Below are 13222 nucleotides of genomic sequence, written 5' to 3' on the forward strand. Positions count from 1 at the left end.
TTATACGGAACGGGGACAGACCTACCTGAATTTGTTTGATAGAAACTTGTTTGTTGCAAAAAGGTTCAGTTTCCTACAATTTGGACATAACTACATCCCAGCACAAACTGTAGAAAGCACATTGGCGCAGAAGATCTAAGGTTTATCCCCTCTGGTTCAATGCGTTTTGAGGAGGCAAAGGGGAGGAATCAAGGTAGTACAATGTTCACCCTGGGGTCACTTGGGAGAACATGTGAAGACCAAATGGAAAGCCCTTTTCTGGACACCTTCAAAATGGTATTTGAATCTGAGATGCACAGCTGCAGACTTTGATTGAACATGTAAAACGCGTAACTCATCACACGGCATATTCCTGGCCGTACCATGCTTCGTTCTTGCAACATTTTCCCACACATTTTATTCTCATAATGGGCCTCGAGTTTATTAGATATTTAATCAGGCAAGTCACCTAAAATTATTTTAATGTATAAAATGTTTAGCTTGTGTTACATGTTGTAATACACAAAAAAAATTAAACAAGAAGCTTGCATGTTATTAAAATAACATTTTAAAACCATATGCAGCTGCGTAAAGTTGGACAGTAACGTAATCCATCCATAACGGAGCAGGTCATCCATACATTCATCGTTTCTGAAAAAGGGAGACAAAATTATTATGGTTGTGTCTCCTTACACTAGCTAGAGACTAGACACCAGCCTAATTGCTTTCAACTGTCTTATCTTTTCTAGATTTGTGTTCATGAAAGAAGGCAAGGCAGGAAGAGGAAGCATTATTTTGATATGAAATATAACCAACCTGATTTTTCATGATCTCATCTCTGGTTTTGAAAACAGGGGCATCCTCCACAACAATTCCTTCAGCCATTTCATTCACTTTCTCCAATAGGTCTGGACTGTATCTGAGAGAACATACAGGAACAGCAGTTAGTCAGCTACCTATATTGCATGCCATTCATTTGGTATATTAAGTTAAAATGCATTTTAGCTAAATAGCAAGTCAAGAAGTCAATGCACGCGATGGGTATTTATTGTTAACTCACCGACAGCCAAGAAACACGTTGTTGGCCCATACCATGGACAAAGCAAGTAGCTGATCAATGTGTGGGTCCTCAAAGTCGTTTATATTTCTGAATAGGAATGCCCTCCTGGCCTTCCAATGTTTTTCACTTTCGGAGATACCACGATATGTATCTACAAGCTCGGACAAATGCCTGTTTTGTTCAATGAATTCCTCGATATCACCCTCGGCCATTTCGACAGGTACACAAGACTTCCTAACACAAAAATTATTGTACGCAGAAGCAGAACCGAAGGCAGGAAGCGTTTCCTTCTATGGTATTCTGGCGGTCTGCCATCTACTGGATGGGGTGAAAACTGATAAACGTTTACTCAAAATAACAGGGATAAGGGAGAGGTGAAAAAAGATACTTCTAAATGTCTAAAGTAAACAAAAACTTTACTCCTTCAGTCGGTTTCAAAGGTATATTCAGATCCCTACACGGGCTCAGGAACCTGGGAGGGGTGGCCTCTTCATTCAGTATTCCCTGTAACAATTTCGCCTGTCCTGGAGATCCAGAAAGCATTTTGCTGCCTTCACAATGATATCTAGCTTCTTAGATTTTTTATTCGTTTGAGTAGTTCAATTTATTACTTGCGCAATAAATGTTACAAAGTCCACCTTCTTCACTGTTAAGCCGAAACCATGTCAAAACTTGCGTGCGAGAGTAAAAAGCGTCAATTCACATACACTGCGTAGTGTATGCCAACTTAATTGTCATGAGATTCCAGAATAAACAGTTGTATTTGTTATGTTCGCTATGTAGCCCTTGTATAGTGCATAATGCGTCACTGCAGGCCCTGGTTCCAATCCAGGCTGCGTCACACCCGGCAGTGATTGGGAGTCCCATTGGGTGGCGCACAATTGGCTCAATGTCGTCGGTGTTTGGCCGGGGTAGGCTGTCATTGTAAATAGGATTTTGTTCTCAACTGACTTGCCTAGTTAAATAAGAAAATGTTAACAAAGAAATGTTTGCGCATTTCTACAAAATAAAATACAGAAATACCTTATTTACATAAGTATTCAGACCCTTTGCTATGAAACACGAAATTGTGCTCAGGTGAATCCTGTTTCATTTGATTACCCTTGAGATGTTTCTACAACCTGATTGGAGTCCACCTGGGGTAAATTAAATTGATTGGACATGATTTGGAAAGGCACACATCTGTATAAGGTCCCACCCCACAGTTGACAGTGCATGTCAGAGCAAAAACCAAGCCTTGAGGTCGAAGGAATTGTCCTTAGAGCTCAGAGACAGGATTGTGTTGATGCACAGATCTGGGGAAAGGTACCAAAAAATGTCTGCAGCATTGAAGGTCCCCAAGAACACAGTGGCCTCCATCATTCTTAAAATGGAAGAAGTTTGGAACCAACAAGACTCTTCCTATAGCTGGCCGCCCGGCCAAGTGAAGGGCGGAGAAGGGCCTAGGTCAGGGAAGTGACCAAGAACCGGATGGTCACTCTGACATAGCTCCAGGGTTAGTCTGAGGAGATGGGAGAATATTCCAGAAGGACAACCATCTCTGCAGCACTCCCCCAATCAGGCCTTTATGGTAGAGTGGCCAGACGGAAGCCACTCTTCAGTAAAAGGCACATGACAGCCCCCTTGGAGTTTGCCAAAAGGCACCTAAACACTCTCAGACCATGAGAAATTAGATTCTCTGGTCTGATGAAACAAAGATTGAACTCTTTGGCCTGAATGCCAAGCGTCACGTCTGGAGTTAAGCTAGCACCATCCCTACGGTGAAGCATGGTGGTGGTAGCATCATGCTGTGGGGATGTTTTTCAATAGCAGGGACTGGGAGACTAGTCAGGATTGAGGGAAAGATGAACAGAGCAAAGAACAGAGCAAATAACAGAGAGATCCTTGATGAAAACCTGCTCCAGAACGCTTAGGACCTCAGACTGGGACGAAGGTTCACCTTCCTACAGGACAACGACCCTAAGCACACAACCAAGACAACGCAGGCGTGGTTTCAATACAAATCTCAATGTCCTTGAGTGGCCCAGCCAGAGCCCGGACTTGAACCTGATCAAACATCTCTGGAAAGACCTGAAAATAGCTGTGCAGCAACGCTCCCCATCCAACCTGACAGAGCCTGAGAGTATCTGCAGAGAAGAATGGGAGAAACCCCCAAAAAACAGGTGTGCCAAGCTTGTAGCGTCATACCCAAGAAGACTTGAGGCTGTATACGCTGCCATAGATGCTTCAACAAAGTACTTAGTAAAGGGTCTGAATACTTATGTAAATGTAATATTTCAGTTATTTATTTTTAATAGCAAAAACATGTCAATTTGTTTTTGCTTTGTCATTATGGGTTATTGTGTGTAGATTGACATTTTTTATTTAATCCATTTTAGAAAAAGGCTAAGGTAACAAAATGTGGAAAAAGTCAAGGGGTCTGAATACTTTCAGAATGCACTGTTTATAAAGAATTTAATTTGTCTCATTCCCTCTTGAAATCGGAGTGCTCTAGTTTTCCAGCCTAGCTTGCCCTCGGCTATATGTGATCGAAATACAGGTAGGCTGCATTTTTGTAACTTTTTAAAGATTTTTTATTTAACCTTTATTTGACTAGGCAAGTCCGTTCAGAACAAATTATTATTTACAATGACGGCCTACCAGAAGGCGAAAGGCCTCCTGCGGGGAAGGGGGCTGGGATTAAAAATACAAAATATAAATCAACACATATAAAGCGAGACCAAGCAACACGACAACATGGTAGCAACACAACATGGTAGCAGCCCAAAACATGGTACAAAATGCTTTGTAAAAAAATGTATAGCCTATTTGACTGAAACCTTAGTTTACTGCCCAATACATTTTAAACTACATCTTTAGCTAGTCAACTAAGCATAACATATTAATTTCTCAAATTACTTTGCTACAAATGACCTACGCATTTTCCACCACAATGCTTATTTTATTATATCTTTTTTGTAGCTTGATGTTTTTTTATTTTATTATACAAAATTATGATTTTTTTTGTGTGCATAAAGAATTTGGCAACAAGAATTTTAAAAAAAAATAATAATTTCAATGGTCTTGTTATCATTGCAATAGTAACATATATCCTTCATGTCAAAAACATGGGTAGTGTTCAAAAAGGTAAATAAGTATGCTGCAAGGTTTTCCCAAAAACCTAGCACAGTTTTAATTTAATAGAAGTGTGTAAGATTTTAAACATTTTTGAGATGCAGATATCATCAATATCAACAAATTTGAACAGACTTACATGGATATATCTTATGTAGAATCTTAAAGGGCACTTTGTCACGGCTGTCGCAAGAACGTGACCAAGGCGCAGCGGATGTTGAGTTCCACATATTTCATTCAAAGAAAAACTTAAACAAAACCAAATATATCAATAAACGAACAACTAAACGTGACTACGTGGTACACAAAACAATATCCCACAAACACAGGTGGGAAAAATAGCTACTTAAATATGATCCCATATTAGAGACAACGATTACCAGCTGCCTCTAATTGGGAATCATACAAAACACCAACATAGAAAATATAAACTAGAACACAACATAGAAATTATAAACTACAATACCCCCTAGTCATGCCCTGACCTACTACACCATAGAGAAACAAGGGCTCTCTATGGTCAGGGCGTGACAGTACCCCCCCCCCCCCCCCCCAAAGATGCTGCAAAACCTGAAACCAAATGGGGGGTTAGGGGGGGTGATTAGTGTCGGTGGCGGCTCCGGTGCAGGTCGCAGCCCCCCCCCCCCCCCCCCGGATCCGACCATGGCGCCGGGATGAACGCCGTGCCTGGACTGGGCACCAGCGCAGAGGAAGGCTCCTGCCCTGGAGTTGGACTGGACGCCTTTCCTGGAAGCTGGGGACACGCACTTCAGGATGAGTGTGCTGCAGCAGTATCGTCGCTACCGCCTCTCTCCGTAATCTTTCATCAAATTCCTCCTCCGACTCCCACACAGGCTCTGGCACTCTCCACTGCTCGACCGCCAGCTCCATGTGCCCGCCCCCAAAATAATCTTGGGGTTTCTTTGGCAGCGGACTGACGACACGCTCCTCATGGCGAGTGCGATGAACCGGCACAGGACTGGTGCATGGAGCCGTCACATATGGCACCGGACTGATGACCCGCTCTTCAGCACGCTTGCGCTACCGCATACTCCTAGCCAACTCCATTCTCCAGTATTCTTCCTCACACTGTTCCATCGACTCCCATGCGGGCTCTGGCACTCTCCTTGGGTCGACTGACAACTTCTCTATCGCCTGCTCCATGTGCTCTTGTGCTCCATGTGTTCTCATGGGCTCTTCCCGTGGCTCAGCCGGCCACCCCTTGTACCCCCCAAAAAAATCTTGGGGTTGTCCTTTGGCTTTCTTTGGATGCGACCCTCACCTGTCGGGAGTCGGGATGAGACAGACAGGCAGACAGGCAGCATTTCTCAGCCAGTCTAAATCATGAATCAGCATGCATCAGTTTTATGGATATATATACACATGTATATGTATAAAACATGTATATATGTATAAAAAAAAGTAAATTGAAAAAATTTCAAACGAAGTGCAGCTAGTTTGCAGTCTCCAGCTTCAGTTTGAAGTTATTGTGTTAGCTTTGTTGTTGGCTAGCTCCTCTGAACAACAGTGTCCTGACAAGAGAGCACATTTTCTATGCCAGGCGAAATTACGCCTCATTAGCTCATTGTTATGGATGTATTCAAATAAATGTCACTAGAAAACAGCTTAAACAAATGCGAATGCAGCTACTGTTGTTATTCTGTCTGCACTGTTTGACGTGACAGTAAATTAGCCGTAGTTGGCGAGCTAGCAAGCAAGGGATAAGATGGTTGCCAACCAGTATGGAAATGAAACATTTAGAACGAACGACTGGGTTGCGTCCATAGATAAAGGACAGAAAGACTGAACGACTGGGTCGCGTCTCTGGCAACCGAACCAATAGAACAAACGACCATCCGGCTTGGGTAGCAACCCTAGATTTGTGTCGGGACTACATCTAGTCAAAGGATGAAATAGTATGAATAAATTCATCACAATAACGTTTTTAATGAAAATATGTTAATCATTATTTGAAAATGTTGGTAACCCATTGTATAAAAGTGATAATGCCCTCGAAGCTGGTGTTTGGAGGATATATCCAAACATTGTCTTCTCGGGCATCATCACTTAAACAAACCCTTTTTTTATTTTTCAGTTAAGTTATAGTTCGAACAGTAAATGTACTCTTGGCAGTACTCACAGTTCGAGTGTGGTTCATGTCATGTCACCAGAGTTGACCAGTAATTTTTCTTCCTTCGATGAACGTGTGTGGGCCCTTGAACCCTTCTTTCTCTCTTGTCGAGCCTTCTGTATATGTGGCCACAGTTTCTCCCTGGCTGTCTGATCTTGCGATATCAGAGCCTCTTGGATGCAAAGCTTCTTCTCATCTGGAACATTTTCCAGATGATGACCATGTAGTGGCACATAGTGAAGCACATGATGACATTGTGACCTTTCCATCAGACCTTTGTTTCCCAAGTTGATGTATCACATCGATCACGTCTTTTAGCTTGTCTTTGATGCACAGAGCCACCTTTCCCAGGAAATTGATGACTGCTTCCCTAATGTCCTCTCCCTCTATCTCTCTTACCTGTTGGATTTTCAGATTCCACCTGTGAGATTACCATTGAAGTTTAGCTACATTCTCAACAGCTCATTATTTTGGGATTGCAGTTTCTTCAGCTCGTTATCTTTTCCTTGTTCTCGCTCACAACTGTGTGAAGCTGACGGACAGTCTGACAAATTGTAAATCTTCTTTGATGTTTCTTTAGTAGCCCACTCTATGATGGAAACTTTGGAGAACGTCTTGTTTAGTAGTCAGGGTCTGGATTGCAGAGAAAAGTTCAGACATGGAAATGTCCTCTCACTTTTTTCTCCGGTGGATTTTTATTTGGGGTCTGAGGTAAAGAGGTTGCAAGGATCTCGTCCTGGTCCATCTTGTCTTTTCTCTTGCTTGAGCTCGCGGCATCTTGTGTATCCATGCCGCTTTGGCTCTTGTCGTAGCAAGTTAGCATGCCTGCCGTCTTCTGTCAGGCTTTCTGTCATGTTCTTCCCATTTAACTTGACAAAAACTAACTCTAAATTTGCCATATGTAGCTAAAACCAGTTATAGTTAGTTTCTTGCTACATTGATAGCCAATATTAGGCTGTTAACCACCTAACCCTCAAAGTTGCTTGGACAAGTGAGAAAACACTCCCTCTCACAGCGACACCATCTCGGCCTCCCTTATAGACTTGCTTTCTAATTTGAAGCTCTTTGCGCGTGTGACGCCATTGATGCTTGAGGCCCTCTGTTTTCTCTCGGTCACTACCATGCATTCTAACTTGCTAGTAAAATAATGCTTTTCGTTTGATTTGGGCCTTAGTGTGTCAGGATCCTTCTCCTGAACAGCATTCACTGCAGGCTTAGGGACATCCACTACAATCTCTTCTCTACTCACTTCTTTAGCTATTTTCACAGCCTCCACATAGGAGACCTGCTAGATAGCCCTGATCCTAGCTACTGCAACTTCTATCTTAGGGCACTCCGGGAAAGTGATTCCCATTACAATTACAGCAATGTGCTTCAGACTATTATTTATTCGACAAACACTTGCCACGTGTCCAAACGTTTTACAATTGTAACACTGCAGCGGTTTCTGTACATAATGTCTCACCGCATATCTCACATACCCAAGTTTTACATAAGCCAGGAGAACCATTTAATCAAGACAGCAAAATCGATCGTCTTTCCTCCTTCTTTCCATCTATCATTCAGGTCAAGCGACGTGCGTCTACCACTCCTGGAATGTTATCCCTAAACCACACAGCCTCTATGTCCAACGAGCGATGACACTTTTTTTTTTTTTTTTGTTGACATGACACCTTTTAACCCCTGCCCTACTCTGAAAATCCAAGCTTTCCACATCATACGTCGATAGCTTGTCAAGCCACACAGAGATTTCTCTTTTTGATACACGAAATCAACATCATACCGTTCCTGGTCACTCTGACCATTTCCATTTTTCCCAGTCTTCCTTCACCATCTTCGAGAAATCAAACTGTCACCCCAAAAAACATAATTGCTCATGAATCTCACTCCAACCATGAACTGCTGTTCATTTCCAACTTCAACCCTTTTTACTCCACTCTTCTTTACCATCATTCTCACCAACTTTACTTGAGCCAACAGAATCACACAATGCTTCCGCATCCGCTATTGCTTCTAAACTCGGACCCATGAAGGAAGTTTCTTCTTCGGTGGGGTTTAACTGCGGTTGGTATCCAATATGCTGCATTACCGCCCCCAACTGGACTATAGTATAAATCCATTGTACTTTGTGCTAGAAAAAAATTTAACAATACATCCTTCCAACTAACCCTACACTCATTAAAAACCCACTACCCCATTCCACTACTTTGATCCTATCTTTGACCCTAGGTGGAGGTGGAAATTAGCAGACTTTTTGATCTGTAAAGTAAGTAACTTTAATGTGTCTAGCAGATTATACGTTTTATTTGCTATTTCCAAAACGTAGCGATGTTTCAGACATGGATTTCATACATCATTTCATGTTGTAATGTTAACAAGGTACTCAAAAGTAGTTCAAAGTAATGTTTTCATTTTATTAGCAAAAACAAAACTTGTTTACACAGCAAAATTGTTGAGGAAATCAGCCTTGTGTGCATAGCGATGATGAAAATAATTTGTCCCCAACGCTCTAGGCAACCAGTTTTGATAGCCTTTAGCCGCACCCTCATCCTACTCCTCCTCTATTCCGCAGGTGATGTGGAGGTAAACCCAGGCCCTGCATGTCCCCAGGCACCCTCATTTGTTGACTTCTGTGATCGAAAAAGCCTTGGTTTCATTCATGTCAACATCAGAAGCCTCCTCCCGAAGTTTGTTTTACTCACTGCTTTAGCACACTCTGCCAACCCTGATGTCCTTGCCGTGTCTGAATCCTGGCTTAGGAAGGCCACCAAAAATTCTGAGATTTCCATACCCAACATTTTCCGTCAAGATAGAACTGCCAAAGGGGGAGGAGTTGCAGTCTACTGCAGAGATAGCCTGCAAAGTAATGTCATACTTTCCAGGTCCATATCCAAACAGTTCGAACTACTAATTTAAAAAATGACTCTCTCCAGAAATAAGTCTCTCACTGTTGCCGCCTGCTACTGACCCCCCTCAGCTCCCAGCTGTGCCCTGGACACCATTTGTGAATTGATCGCCCCCCATCTAGCTTCAGAGTTTGTTCTGTTAGGTGACCTAAACTGGGATATGCTTAACACCCCGGCAGTCCTACAATCTAGGCTAGATGCCCTCAATCTCACACAAATCATCAAGGAACCCACCAGGTACAACCCTAAATCTGTAAACACGGGCACCCTCATAGACATTATCCTGACCAACTGGCCCTCCAAATACACCTCCGTTGTCTTCAATCAGGATCTCAGCGATCACTGCCTCATTGCCTGTATCCACTATGGGTCCGCGGTCAAACGACCACCCCTCATCACTGTCAAAAGCTCGCTAAAACACTTCTGCGAGCAGGCCTTTCTAATCGACCTGGCCCGGGTATCCTGGAAGGATACTGACCTCATCCCGTCAGTTGAGGATGCCTGGTCATTCTTTTAAAGTAACTTCCTCACCATCTTAGATAAGCCTGCTCCGTTCAAAAAATGCAGAACTAAGAACAGATATAGCCCTTGGTTCACTCCAGACCTGACTGTCCTCGACCAGCACAAAAACATCCTGTGGCGGACTGCAATAGCATCGAATAGTCCCCGCGATATGCGACTGTTCAGGGAAGTCAGGAACCAGTACACGCAGTCAGTCAGGAAAGCAAAGGCCAGCTTTTTCAAGCAGAAATTTGCATCCTGTAGCTCTAACTCCAAAAAGTTCTGGGACACTGTAAAGTCCATGGAGAACAAGAGCATCTCCTCCCAGCTGCCCACTGCACTGAGGCTAGGTAACACGGTCACCACCGATAAATCCATGATAATCGAAAACTTCAACAAGCATTTCTCAATGGCTGGCTATGCCTTCCTCCTGGCTACTCCAACCTCGGCCAACAGCTCCCCCCGCAGCTACTCGCCCAACCTCCCCAGCTTCTCCTTTACCCAAATCCAGATAGCAGATGTTCTGAAAGAGCTGCAAAACCTTGACCCATACAATCAGCTTGGCTTGACAATCTGGACCCTCTATTTCTGAAACTATCCGCCGCCATTGTCGCAACCCCTATTACCAGCCTGTTCAACCTCTCTTTCGTATCGTCTGAGATCCCCAAAGAATGAAAAGCTGCCGCGGTCATCCCTCTCTTCAAAGGGGGAGACACCCTGGACCCAAAATGTTACAGATCTATATCCATCTTGCCCTGCCTATCTAAGGTCTTCGAAAGCCAAGTCAACAAACAGATCACTGACCATCTCGAATCCCACCATACCTTCTCCTCTGTGCAATCTGGTTTCCGAGCCGGTCACGGGTGCACCTCAGCCACGCTCAAGGTACTAAACAATATCATAACCGCCATCGATAAAAGACAGTACTGTGCAGCCGTCTTCATCGACCTGGCCAAAGCTTTCGACTCTGTCAATCATCAAATTCTTATCGGCAGACTCAGTAGCCCCGGTTTTTCTAATGACTGCCTTGCCTGGTTCACCAACTACTTTGCAGACAGAGTTCAGTGTGTCAAATTGGAGGGCATGTTGTCCGGTCCTCTGGCAGTCTCTATGGGGGTGCCAAAGGGTTCAATTCTCGGACCGACTCTTTTCTCTGTATATATCAATGATGTTGCTCTTGCTGCGGGCGATTCCCTGATCCACCTCTACGCAGACGACACCATTCTGTATACCTCCTTTGGACACTGTGCTATCTAACCTCCAAACGAGCTTCAATGCCATACAACACTCCTTCCGTGGCCTCCAACTGCTCTTAAACGCTAGTAAAACCAAATGCATGCTTTTCAACCGTTCGCTGCCTGCACCCGCACGCCCGACTAGCATCACCACCCTGGATGGTTCTGACCTAGAATATGTGGATATCTATAAGTACCTAGGTGTCTGGCTAGACTGTAAACTCTCCTTCCAGACTCATATCAAACATCTCCAATCTAAAATAAAATCTAGAGTCGGCTTTCTATTTCGCAACAAAGCCTCCTTCACTCACCCTGCCAAACTTACCCTAGTAAAACTGACTATCCTACCGATCCTCGACTTCGGCAATGTCATCTACAAAATAGCTTCCAAGATTATACTCAGCATGCTGGATGCAGTTTATCACAGTGCCATCCGTTTTGTTACTAAAGCACCTTATACCACCCACCACTGCGACCTGTATGCTCTAGTCGGCTGGCCCTCGCTACATATTCGTCGCCAGACCCACTGGCTCCAGGTTATCTACAAGTCCATGCTAGGTAAAGCTCCGTCTTATCTCAGTTCACTGGTCACGATGGCAACACCCACCCGTAGCACACGCTCCAGCAGGTGTATCTCACTGATCATCCCTAAAGCCAACACCTCATTTGGCTGCCTTTCCTTCCAGTTCTCTGCTGCCTGTGACTGGAACGAATTGCAAAAATCGCTGAAGTTGGAGACTTTTATCTCCCTCACCAACTTTAAACATCTGCTATCTGAGCAGCTAACCGATCGCTGCAGCTGTACATAGTCTATCGGTAAATAGCTCACCCAATTTACCTACCTCATCCCCATACTGTTTTTATTTATTTACTTTTCTGCTCTTTTGCACACCAATATCTCTACCTGTACATGACCATCTGCTCATTTATCACTCCAGTGTTAATCTGTTAATAAATACATGTCACGCCCTGACCTCAGTTATCTTTGTTTTCTTTATTATTTTGGTTAGGTCAGGGTGTGGTGAGGGTGGTTTGTTTAGTTTTTGTATTGTCTAGGCGGTTTGTATGTCTAGGGTTTTTTTATGTCTAGGGGATTTTGTAATTCTAGGTGTTTATATGTCTATGGTTGCCTAGATTGGTTCTCAATCAGAGGCAGCTGTTTATCGTTGTCTCTGATTGGGGACCATATTTAGGTAGCCATATTCCTTGGGTAGTTTGTGGGTTCTTATTCTATGTTTAGTTGCCTGTTCTGCACGGCGCATATTAGCGACACGTTTTGTTCCGTGTTCTTTCTTTAATTAAAGAAGTATGTACGCTTACCACGCTGCACCTTGGTCTCCTCCATATGACGACTGTGACAATACATTTGTTTTACATGTTATTTTGGCATTAATACGTGTCAAATATCAGTTTGCGAACAATATAAAAAAGAAAAATCTGAGTTAATAAAGCCACATATTTTGCTTTCTTAAGGCAGCTCCAAAATGCAGGTCTTTCAGCCTAGCACAATGCTTTCTGTGGTGGCGGGGGTTGGTAATGTTTTCTAGTTGCACCGTGATTGGCTCAGTGTTCTGTCATTAAAGGGGATGCTACGTCACCACAAAATCTACGGGTAGAGCTTGAAAATTCAAGCCCCTTGGGTGCTGCCATAGAGTTACATTAGAAATGCCCATCAAAGAAGGCTCAAGGTCATCGGGCCACAGATAAAAATGACGTCATATCACGTTATATCTACAGCAGCTGTGATTGGACTGGTCATGTCAACATCATACTTTCAAAATCTTAGCTAGCAACCTAACAGTCACCATCATGAATTAAGTCAACAATCTACTGGTAAATCCTTTTCAATCCTTGTCATATGAAGAGAAATTATAGATAAAATGTGTCGTGCTCATCTGCCATTGGACATAAACATTACACAACAAGTTGGAAATCGCAAATTCAACAATGAGTGGTTTGGAAGGAATCAGTGGCTAATTGCAATCACTAGCCTACTATTCAGTGAAGTTGGTGTGTGGTCCAAGTCTGAGTTTAAGGGGCTCTTTTACAAGCTTAAAATGATAAACATTCAATGATGGCCATGCTTTCAATCCAGCATGACTTCTGACATGCTCAATCAATCAATCAATTAATCAAATGTATTTATTAAGCCCTTTTTACATCAGCCGATGGCACAAAGTGCTGTACAGCAAGCAATGCAGATGTAGAAGCACGGTGGCTAGGAAAAACTCCCTAGAAAGGCCAAAACCTAGGAAGAAACCTAGAGAGGAACCAGGCTCTGAGGGGTGGCCAGTCC

Source organism: Oncorhynchus clarkii, chromosome 10 (assembly GCF_045791955.1).
Source record: "Oncorhynchus clarkii lewisi isolate Uvic-CL-2024 chromosome 10, UVic_Ocla_1.0, whole genome shotgun sequence".
In the NCBI taxonomy this organism is placed as follows: domain Eukaryota; kingdom Metazoa; phylum Chordata; class Actinopteri; order Salmoniformes; family Salmonidae; genus Oncorhynchus; species Oncorhynchus clarkii.